General features: G+C 36.5%; 1 pseudogene; it reads right to left on the reverse strand.

The window, feature by feature from the left end:
* Nucleotides 1-9036: 9036 nt before the first annotated feature.
* On the reverse strand, nucleotides 9037-10579 carry LOC149176697 (uncharacterized; annotated as a pseudogene).
* Between the last annotated feature and the right edge of the window lie 217 nt (nucleotides 10580-10796).

A 10796-nucleotide genomic window follows, 5' to 3' on the forward strand; every position in this document is an offset into this window, starting at 1 on the left:
GAATTTGTGCACGTCCATTTCTTTTTACTGCTGGAATAGGCAAGCGAGTGGGGTTTCTTTCATCCCAAGGAGGCCTGATGTATTTGGGAAAATCTACAACAAAAAATGTTGGAATTTGTGGTGGTGCAATTGATTCTTTGTAAATAATGGTTACAATTTCTCTTAGGGAACCATTAACAAGTCCGGTTGAAACCCAAAGGTTGGGAGTTAAGATAACTTTTTCGCCATTGCATAGTAATACAATTTGCTCAATTTGCTCGTCTTCTGAGGAAATGTTGGAATATGTGTTGTCATCTTCAACAATGGATCTTGTGATTGGAGTGTTTAGAGATTTCATCATTTGCTTGTTATGGACCATTATTTGAGAATTTGTTGGAAATAGATACATGGAATCATGGAATGAATGTATTTCATCTTCTGATAAAGAGGAATCGATGCGCGACATGAGTATGTTGTAGTCGTTGATTGTTGGATTTTCATCTCTCACGTTCTGGAGAATGTTACTGAAAGTAACTTGTATGATGTTGTCGCCCTGTTGACGAAATACCATGTATAATGTGATGACTGTGTTGAAGGTGTTCCATAGTGCGCTTCCGTGGCTCTTCCGTGCATATACAATCTAGGGCCAATCAAGAATTTTAATAGCTTGGATAAATGAAAAGCAAGATTCCTGAGCTATATAATAATAAATGTTGAATACAATTATGTTGCTGCCCTTTTAGAAAATGTCATATCACTCGTCATTAAAAAGAAAAAGAAGGGAGTATGGGATAATGGCAATCGAGCCTTTATAGGCAAACAAATGGAAGTTTGAGTCCTAAATTCAACATATCCATGTGGATATGAGGTGTGATGACTATGTACAAGATTCCAGGAAATAGAAATGTCAATACAACTGCAAGAGCATCAAAACTCATTAGAAAACCTCTGCTTTATTCTTCTAAAAATCCTTATCGGGCTAAGCGAATATACTTCTAATTTATGCATTTAAATCAACCATCAAACTGTTTTACAATAGTTCTTTATTTTTCTACAGAACTAGCTTCAATGTATGGAGAAAAGTAAAAAAGGAAGAAAATGAAGTAAAAATTTTAGAAAGTGGAAAAATTAGAACGTGACAGGATGTTGAAAGCCAAATGTAAAATAGCAAGCATCTTATTTGATATCTATAAGCTTATTCAATCCAGGGGAAGCTCTCAGATATGGATTTTGACCTTGTGAACTTCTTGGTCCATATGAATTTCACATGGCAAGTAAAACCACATGAGCTATCCTAAAAATTTCAAACCGTTTATAAATAACGCATAGTAAATCTAATTCATGTCTAGCAGGACTCTTTTACAATGCTCAACCTTGTGTCAGAAACTTAAATTTAATCATATTATCATCTATTCGCACTATTGCATGTCATTTGTATCTGAAAGGCTATCTATTGTTTTAAATGTGGTACAAATTATATTACAGTTCACAAGCTACCTGCCACATGGTCCTGGCCCTATATATATATATATATATATACAAGAAAGGTACAGACAAGAGTCAAGGCGGTGGAAGCTATTGATTGAGTTACAGTTTCATCCATTGATCCAGTTGATTCTTTAGTTGTTTCTCGTGTTTACCCCGATCAAGTTGACTAAGTTGTTTCAGTTGCATATCCAGCAGATCGAAATTGAGGCCCCATGGTTGGAGACTGAGTTTATCCCGCGGAGGCACCACCCTCAGCTAAGGTGGTCAAAGTAGCTGTTGACCAAGTGAAAGCAGAGTATGAAGGGAGGCTGGCCTACAACTTTATGTCAATAGAAGATTTGGCCTTGAAACTGTGTATTTCGGATAGGTCTGTTCGCTTCTCTCAATGGTTGGTCCACTGCGCACAGTGATGTAATTTGAATTCCCGGCCTGGAACCTTTTGAATCTATGGCCTTTGACATTTGGCGATGAGCTGTTGATCCTCCCTCTACAGGGTGTGATATATATATATTAATGCTAATGGTGGATATTTGGTCAACTCATCCCAACTTCCCTTATCTTAAAACATAATCTGTACTATGACAGAGCTTCCGGGCAATTAGGAACATGCCTAAACGGTGATTGAAGTGCAAAAGCACCCTATTTTAACTTCAGAGTGCATCTGCTCCTGCCTAGTCAAATTCCTGTGAAAGCATCCTATTTTAACTGCAGAGTCCATCTGCTCCAACTTAGGAAAATTCCTGCAACTGGCTCTTAGGATTGCCAAAGCATTGTTCCTCCTCTCTTCCAAGGTTGCAATTGCCTTAATATACGTTTTTTCATAACTTTTCCTGACCCAAAATTGCTAAAAGAGAATAAATAACCGCTCATCCTGAATAGAACATCTCTCTTGTTTTCATTCCTCTTTTATGTCAATATTGTCCATTTATTGATCCAGAAAACACATTCTATAAATTATATTCTATAAAAATTAAGTCATGAGTTGAAAGGATCATGAATCAATGGCTATAACCTAGAAAACATAAACTGATTTCTGCATTTCTTGACAGTCAAAACAAATGTTGTTGCATTAAGGATGACGTGATTTCCCAGATATACATAATAGCATATCACTAAATAAGGAAAACGTGTAGTTCAGTAACTAGAAATAAATTCTACAAAGGTGTGAATTGATAGTTAAAATGAAAGTGGAATGACTCCTTTAGCACAAAACCATGATACATGGAATTCCAGTTTTTATTCCAGCAGGTTACAATGCATTTTTTCTTGAAATAAATGGTAAGAAGACTTTATCAATATTGTGTGAAGAGTAAATATTCTATTGTATGTTTTATTCAATTGATGTTTGTGAGCAACAATTTCCAAGTACTGTTAATTCTTTGTGTGTATACTTCCCATGGGTTTGCGCATTGCAATATTTCTGTAATGATGCTAAAAGAGAATAAATAACTGCTCATCTTGGATAGAACATCTCTCTTGTTTTGATCCCTCTTTTATGTCAATCTTGTCCATTTACTGATCAGGAAAACACATTCTATAAATTATATTCTATAGAAATTAAGTCATGAGTTGAAAGGATCATGAATCAGTGGCTATAACCTAGAAAACATAATCTGATTTCTGTGTTTCTTGACAGTCAAAACAAAATGCAGCTACATTAAGGATGACGTGATTTTCCATATATGCATAATAGCATATCACTAAATAAGGAAAACGTGTAGTTCAGTAACTACAAATAAATTCTACAAAGGTGTGAATTGATAGTTAAAATGAAAGTGGAATGACTCCTTTAGAGTGTTAAGGCAGAGGATCTAATATACATACAACCCCTAATGGAAATGGGAAGTACCACCACAACCCTCAAGAATTTTTTTTCTTTTCCCATTTAATACCTACTTAATACCTATTGAGACTGGAAAAACTACTACTAAGACAACAAATAATTCATAGAAAAGAAGGAAGTACATGTTGAAATTCCCTTGTTTTCAATAAGAGTCACTTTAACTGAAACAACCACAGGATGGTCTATGTCAACATGTAGTGGGAGAACACCTACAGATTAGAGTGTTAAGGCAGGGGATCTAATATACATAGTGCATATAAAAGAAGGAACTGTTTGGTCTGGCTCAGATAATTATGAGTTTCTAAACAATTCACACTCCAGAATACATAGAGCTCCAGAACTAGTGCTCAATTCAGCGTATATAGGAGGGACCATCAATAAGTGGGCATTCTCTAACAAGGTGGGGACTCTACTGAGCATTCATGTGTAATATCCATCTGATGCTGGGAAATTTTTTCCAAAAAAGGTACTCTTGGAAACCTGGAAACTATTCAGAATGAAAACATAGTACAAATTCATGCATCTTTCTGGCTCACAAGCATACAATCTAGGCCCAACCAAGACTTTTAATAGCTTGGATAAATGAAAAGCAAGATTTCTGAGCTATATAATAATAAATGTAGAATACAATTATGTTTCTGCCCTTTTAGAAAATGTCATATTAGTCGTCATTAAAGTGGGGCTATGCTCCTGAGGGTCAGAGACAAAAAGCTTGTGTGAGGTTGGAAATACATATCTTGACTTTTTTCATTGTCCATGTTTTAACATGATTTGAGGAAGTATGCACTTTGAATCAACCCCTAACGGAATGAGGACACTTCCTTAGCTTTGGGTTGGACATTTCTTTACCTGTGGGTAGCCCCGTGACAAGTAAAGACTTCTCAGTCTAACCCTTCATTGCATTGACTGAAGGGTAGCCTATGTTTGTAAGGGGAGTTGAAACCCCATTAAGTGTGAAAGGCCACGTCCCCAAATTTTCCCAACTGGTACTGATAACTCCCAACCTTTTTAGAGAACGTAAAGCATCAATTCTTTTTGTTGGGTAAAGAAGTTACCCAATTTTCTTTTTGTTGGGGACAGAAACTACCCAATTTTCGCCCTTGCATGGGAGTGGGGATGTGTTGCATGAAGCAGAACTCTGCATACTTCAGTAAAGGTGAAAAAAATCCAGAGCTTAGCAGTCTCTAACTTCAGCTTATGGTCTGCTTCAGGCCAACTGTAACAGGTCTTGGTTGGGTGATAGCTACAAAGGTAGTGGACCTCCCAAGTGGCAATCAACAATATATTCTTTCATTCCAAGCAACTCCCAACACAGGTTGTGCATCAAAAACTCATTAGCAGACCTCTACAAACTTCATCAAAGGTGAAAAAAATCTAGAGCTTATCAGCATAGATAGGAGGGACCACCATAAAGTGGAAATTCTCTAACAAGGTGGGGACTCTACTGAGCATTCATGTGTAATATCCATTTGATGCTGGGAAAAGTTTTCCAAAAAAGGCACTCTTGGAAACCTGGAAACTATTCAGAATGAAAACATAGTACAAATTCATGCAGCTTTCTGGCCCACAGGCATACAATCTAGGGCCAATCAATACTTTTAATAGCTTGGATAAATGAGAAGCAAGATTCCTGAGCTATATAATAATAAATGAAGAATACAATTATGTTGTTTTCCTTTTAGAAAATGTCATATCAGTCATCGTTAAAGTGGGGCTATGCTCCTGAGGGTCAGAGACAAAAAGCTTGTGTGAGGTTGAAATCTCCCCCATTTTGTTGAACTGGAAATACATATCTTGACTTTCTTCATTGTCCATGTTTTAACATGATTTGACCATAGGATGCTCTGTGTCAACAAGAAGTGAGACAACACCTACAGATTAGAGTGTTAAGGCAGGGGATCTAATATACATAGTGCATATAAAAGAAGAAACTGTTTGGTTTGGCTCAGATTATTGCTGAACCGATTTCATGACCCAAAAAGTATCTAAACAATTATGAGTTTTTAAACAATTCACACTCAGTGGAAATGAGAAAAAGGGTTTTTGTAATGAAAGTACACTCAGTGGAAGTATAAAACAAATAAAACTTGCAGGAAATAGATGTTACAAGTGGCTTAAGAGTAGAATATCCAGAGGAACCTCTCACATGAGATAATAATAATGCATACCCGAAAAATCTTGTAAGGCTTTCTCTTAACGCGTATAATCAATCTTCCATACACCTGCGGGTTTTCACAAACAGCAAAGATAAGGTAAAATTTAAGATAACAATGACCCAAATATATATAAAACCTCATAACTACCACCATAATATGCAGAGGGCGAGGGCAAAATGATCTGCAAGAAAAACGGCCTACGCAGCCCTCATGTAGCGAAAAAAGTCACCTCGTCCTTTGTGGCCCTCGTCGAAACCCTTCTCCCTCTGCAGGTCTGCCGCCCTCCTCTGCAGCAACTCCGTTGCGCCATCCTCAACACCCCCGCCCTCCTCTGCATCAAACGCAAATATCCGTGGGCAGAACGAGTTTAGTGAGGTCGTTATTGTAAAGTTAAACCGATTTATTAACTAAAACCGATTTATGAACAAAACTGATTTATTAACGTATTGCTTACTAGAAATTGTCCCAAAAGGTACAAAGAGAGGCCAATAGGATTATTAAATTGGAATTGTTGAATTTTCTAGAAGAGATGTTGGTTCAAGTATCTTTCTGTTTGTACTCTTTGATCATTTGTTAATATGGAATCAATAGAATTTTCATCAGAGTAGACTACTTTGATCCAGAACACCCAAAAGAACATAATAAACCCTGAACACGTTAAATATAAATGAGGAACACAATTCCTAAGAAGAATAATGATAAGCTGTACTATGACTCCTTAGATACTAGGAGAATAACTCTTGATACCTAAAAGATTGCAATATCAAATGATCATAGACAATTGTGCATGTCAATGATCATAATAATATCATATATACTAATTCTCAGCCATTACATTACACAAAATATATACTAATTCTCAGCCATTACTATTGTAGTTCCAGTTCCAGGACTCCTTAAATTAACTGGAGGGCCGTAACAATTACCTCCCTTCTAGGAATGCTTCATTCTGAAAGCATAAGATCCAAATTACTCAAAAAAGTATGACAAGGATTGACAGACAAATATAGATGGAGAGTACAGCTCCCAAGAATAATAATAATGATAACTTACAGAACAATTTCTAAGATACTAAGAGAATATAACCCCTAATAAGTTATAACCCAAAATATCATAATTTTATTAGATAGTATAGAACAATAAATATGAATTCACTATAATAATCTCCTATATATACTAATTCTCAGCCATTACTCACATAGACCAAATTCCCAAGGATATCTACCCTTTACTTATACAAGTGACCCTTATATTTGCTAGAAGACACTAACATAGACCCGACTTAATATATTCCAATGGTTTAATGATTAACATAAACATTGAGTTTACAAATAATGACAGCCACGAAATACTAAATGTTTTATCAAACGTGCAGGAGAGGTATTTCTGCTGCCAAATCAAAACATAATTGGAGGTGACAATGCCAAACAGATAGCAATAAATGGTTTGAAAACTTAGTACAGTTGAATGGAAATGGCAGCAAACAACAAGCATTCAAAATATTTCCCAGAATTCTTATTGCAAGGTCAAACAAAACACATTCAAGCATGAACCCCTTACAACTACAGTAACTAATTTGGATAATAAAAATTAACCTACCAATAAGAAATGTCAAAAACAGTTAGGCTACCTACAAAGTTACAAAATGTTAACTAGGAAAATAAGAATCGTTCAAGATCCACAACAGAACTAAAACAAAAAATGGTGAAGCCCCTACTGAACAAGGGAAATTACAAGCAAGTCCTTAATAAAGCTGAAACCACAAGTAAATTGCAGGGCTCTGGAATTGTTAAAAGATTCTCCAAAGAATTAGAACAACCATTATACATATTTATCTTTTTGTAAGTCTATAATGCCTATATTTATTTCGTAAAGGGTACATCCTTGGACACAGAGTCCCAATCTTGAAGGATATCCTTAACATCCTGGACATGGGGAATAATGTCGTCTGCAATTGATAGGGTGACAATCGTCAAAGCCTCTCTTAAATTGTGGTATGTATGAATTGTCTTCATCTTTATTCCCTAACAGCGTAATTCTTCCCATGTAATTTATGGCAGTCAGAAAGCATTCCTCCTTGTGTATGTCTTGCCATAACTACTCCTTCCTAGACGCATATAAGTTTTAATAAACTCTCAACCCTGTGTGTCATTTTCAACTCTTTGGAGAAAAGCAAGGACAGAGAATCTAGTCCTGACTTCAAACACCAAAACCCAATTTTTTTTGGTTGTACTGTTAGAGCATTTAATTAACTGTTTCACCCTGTCAACCAGAGGTTTCAATGTGTGACCGGCAAAGCAAACAATACTTTCTGTTTAATAAATTTACTCTCTTATCGTACCAACAATATTCCAATGCTACAAACAACAATGATTTTCTACAATCAGCAGCATGAAAATAACATATATGATACCTTCATATTTTTCCTCTTTGTTTTCTTGATGATAAAGTTTTAAGAATACCGTGAATCTGAAGATACGACCTGTTGCCTCCAGATAGCAGTAAACATGAATAACATCCAAGGACAGGAGCAACAATGAACTCTACCATCGAATTTTTCCTCTTTGTTTCTTTGATGATCAAGTTTTAAGAATACCTGGAATCTGAAGAGACAACCTGTTGCCTTCAGATAACAACGAACATCAATAGTAGTCACTGGATAGGAGCAACAATGAACTTGTGTAATTAGCATCTGGTCACAAAAGCCTCTAGAAAATAAACCAAAATGATGATTTTTTCAGCAGAAATGTATTCTTATTACCATTAACTACTTCTTCATGATGGCAGCAACATCATCTTCTGGAGTGGTCTCTTCAATGTTTCATATTCTAAAGCAAAAATGGTTCCCTAGTTATTTTAACTTTTCATAAAAATGCAGCAAATTTAGCAGAAGTGGCAGATTCAATAGCAGTGGTAAGGAACCTCAAATCCGGAGAAATGCTTTGTGTGACATCATCAAATTCTACACCTGGAAGGCCTTTTCTTCAAAATTTTGCAATGAACAACCACAAAATCAGCAGCCACACCAATTGGAAAACCACACAAGTATCCAAGAGATGCAAAATAGTTGTAGTAAACACAATTTATCCAGCACATAAAAAACGTAATGTCACCTTAGCATTCTTAAAGCATAATTTCATCTGTTGCAGTGTTTATGTGGCAAATGCATACAACATCCATACATTATACTATTAATCTATTCATCTGTGCAACTTACAAAATGACAGTACGATTTCCAAGCATCATAACAGCAATAAAAATACAAACAACTGCAATAATTTAATGCAAAATCAATGTTAGTGTCTGCAATAAATTAAGCCATGCAATTATTCTTAACTCAAACATACAACTCAAACATATCATTACTGATGCTGCTGTGCCAATCTTCAATATGCTAGCTCTAATAAATGCCACTGATAGGCTGACAAAAGGTCTGCACATCATGAAAATCAACTGCAGAAGATTGTTCTTGGAAATGATATGTCTACCATTGTGTAGCTGTGATACCATATCGATTTTGAGCATGAAGGTTTTCACAGTGAGTAATAAATGTACTGTGATTTTCTGAAATGTGTTTTAACAATTAGCCTTCCATTTCTTCATCTTCGTGCTCATCATCCTCGAGTGTAAGATCACCAAGAAGCTCATCCAAAGGTACAGAAGGAACATCTTCACCATCTGTCATAGACGCTATATCTGCTCGCTGATAATTTTCATTTTTGTACAATGCAATCTTGGATCGCATCTCCTGGTCTTCCTCCAGTTCATCCAAAAACTTTTCATAGTCCTCCCATTCCTTCACATCCTCCATTCTGCCTCTGGAAGATGGTTCAACCTCCATGGGCAATGTCTTAAGCTTCCAAGGCCTAGGCTTGCCCCACTTCTTCTGGTGCTTCTCTTCGTAGCTTTTCTTCACCAAAACCACATCTGGAAGATTAAGTCCTTTGTATTTATCTAAATCCACATCATTAGTATTTGCACCATAGAAATCAAAACCAAGAGCATAGTCACCAGGACTCAAAAGATGGCCCAGATGAGTTTTCACTATAAAAATAGTGTCATTCTTTCCAAAGTCTGAAACACGGGCTACCTTTGCCTCTGCCAATGAGTACTTGATACACCCACAGTAGTCAAACCCATCTCAACTTCAATATCCAATACAATATATTCAACCAAGTGACAGTTTGAAAGGAGAGGCTTAAAAGGAACCCTCCAATACTGATTCGCGTCCATAAAAGCATGCCTCTAAGTAAATGGGTCAAGCAACATAATATGGGTACTCATTTTTGTGCACAGAACAAGGGGACCTAAGTTACCCAAGTTTTCCACAACCTTTGGAGGAGGAAAATCAAATCCTCCTTGCAAATAGGGCAAATCTGAACAAAGAAAGTGTACTTATAATTGTATGTATTGCTCTTTGAATCCTGAGACACAAGCTGTTTGTCATTGCGTTTCAAAATAGGCACCACATTGCCCAAAAGCTCACAAACCTAACTGCATGAATTCTATTAGCAAAGAAAAAATCAACATCGTCGTGCACTTGTTTAACATTGACTGCCTGAGTAGCTGCATCGTGCTTGAGAATCAACTGTTCCAGATAGAAGAACATTCTCCTCTGGCTAACATGTTGCCTGACTTGCACAACAGCCATGTACTGATCTGGGTTGGACTGAACCCTTGTACAGTGTTCACACATATTATCTTGCTGAACATATTCAACAACGTAAGCCTGTTCCAATATAGTCCCATTGAGCACTACCTTCTGTATTCGCAACTTGTCCTTGATTCTCTTAGAATGGGGTTCGGTCCATATGAATTCAGCATGTACAAGCCTAACCTTGTTCAAATTCTTAAGCCTCTTAATGCAAAATGTTAAGAGTTCCTTGGATTCAAATTGGGCTTTTATCCATGTTTTGGGGGGCTGTAAATACGAATTACATTAAGGGAAATGAAGGATTGTTACGTGCTTTTATAGACCTTCTGTGATATCCACTTGGGTTCCTATACAATTAACGCACATGTTTGCTGCGTTGGGTGGCATGGAAATACCGCACATATATCACAGTACTCGACTCGTGGTCTGTTGTATTGTAAACATATCGGCCATTGGACCCTCGGCCATTTCTACACTGTTTTAGACCGCGAAATGAAGGAATCTGCATCATGTTTTAGCACAGGAAATGTAAAACAAATAAGATAGAGGACAGACTTACTCCAAACACTTAAGCGATATAAGAAACACAATATTTCAAGTATTTAAAGATAAAATGCATTATATGTTTTTCATAAAATAAAACCCTAAAACCTACCGCTACAGACTGTAAAGGCCG

The sequence above is a fragment of the Pinus tabuliformis genome, chromosome 4_1 (assembly GCF_031772625.1).
Source record: "Pinus tabuliformis cultivar Carrire ecotype Pingquan chromosome 4_1, CPIR1, whole genome shotgun sequence".
NCBI classification, from domain to species: Eukaryota; Viridiplantae; Streptophyta; class Pinopsida; order Pinales; family Pinaceae; genus Pinus; species Pinus tabuliformis.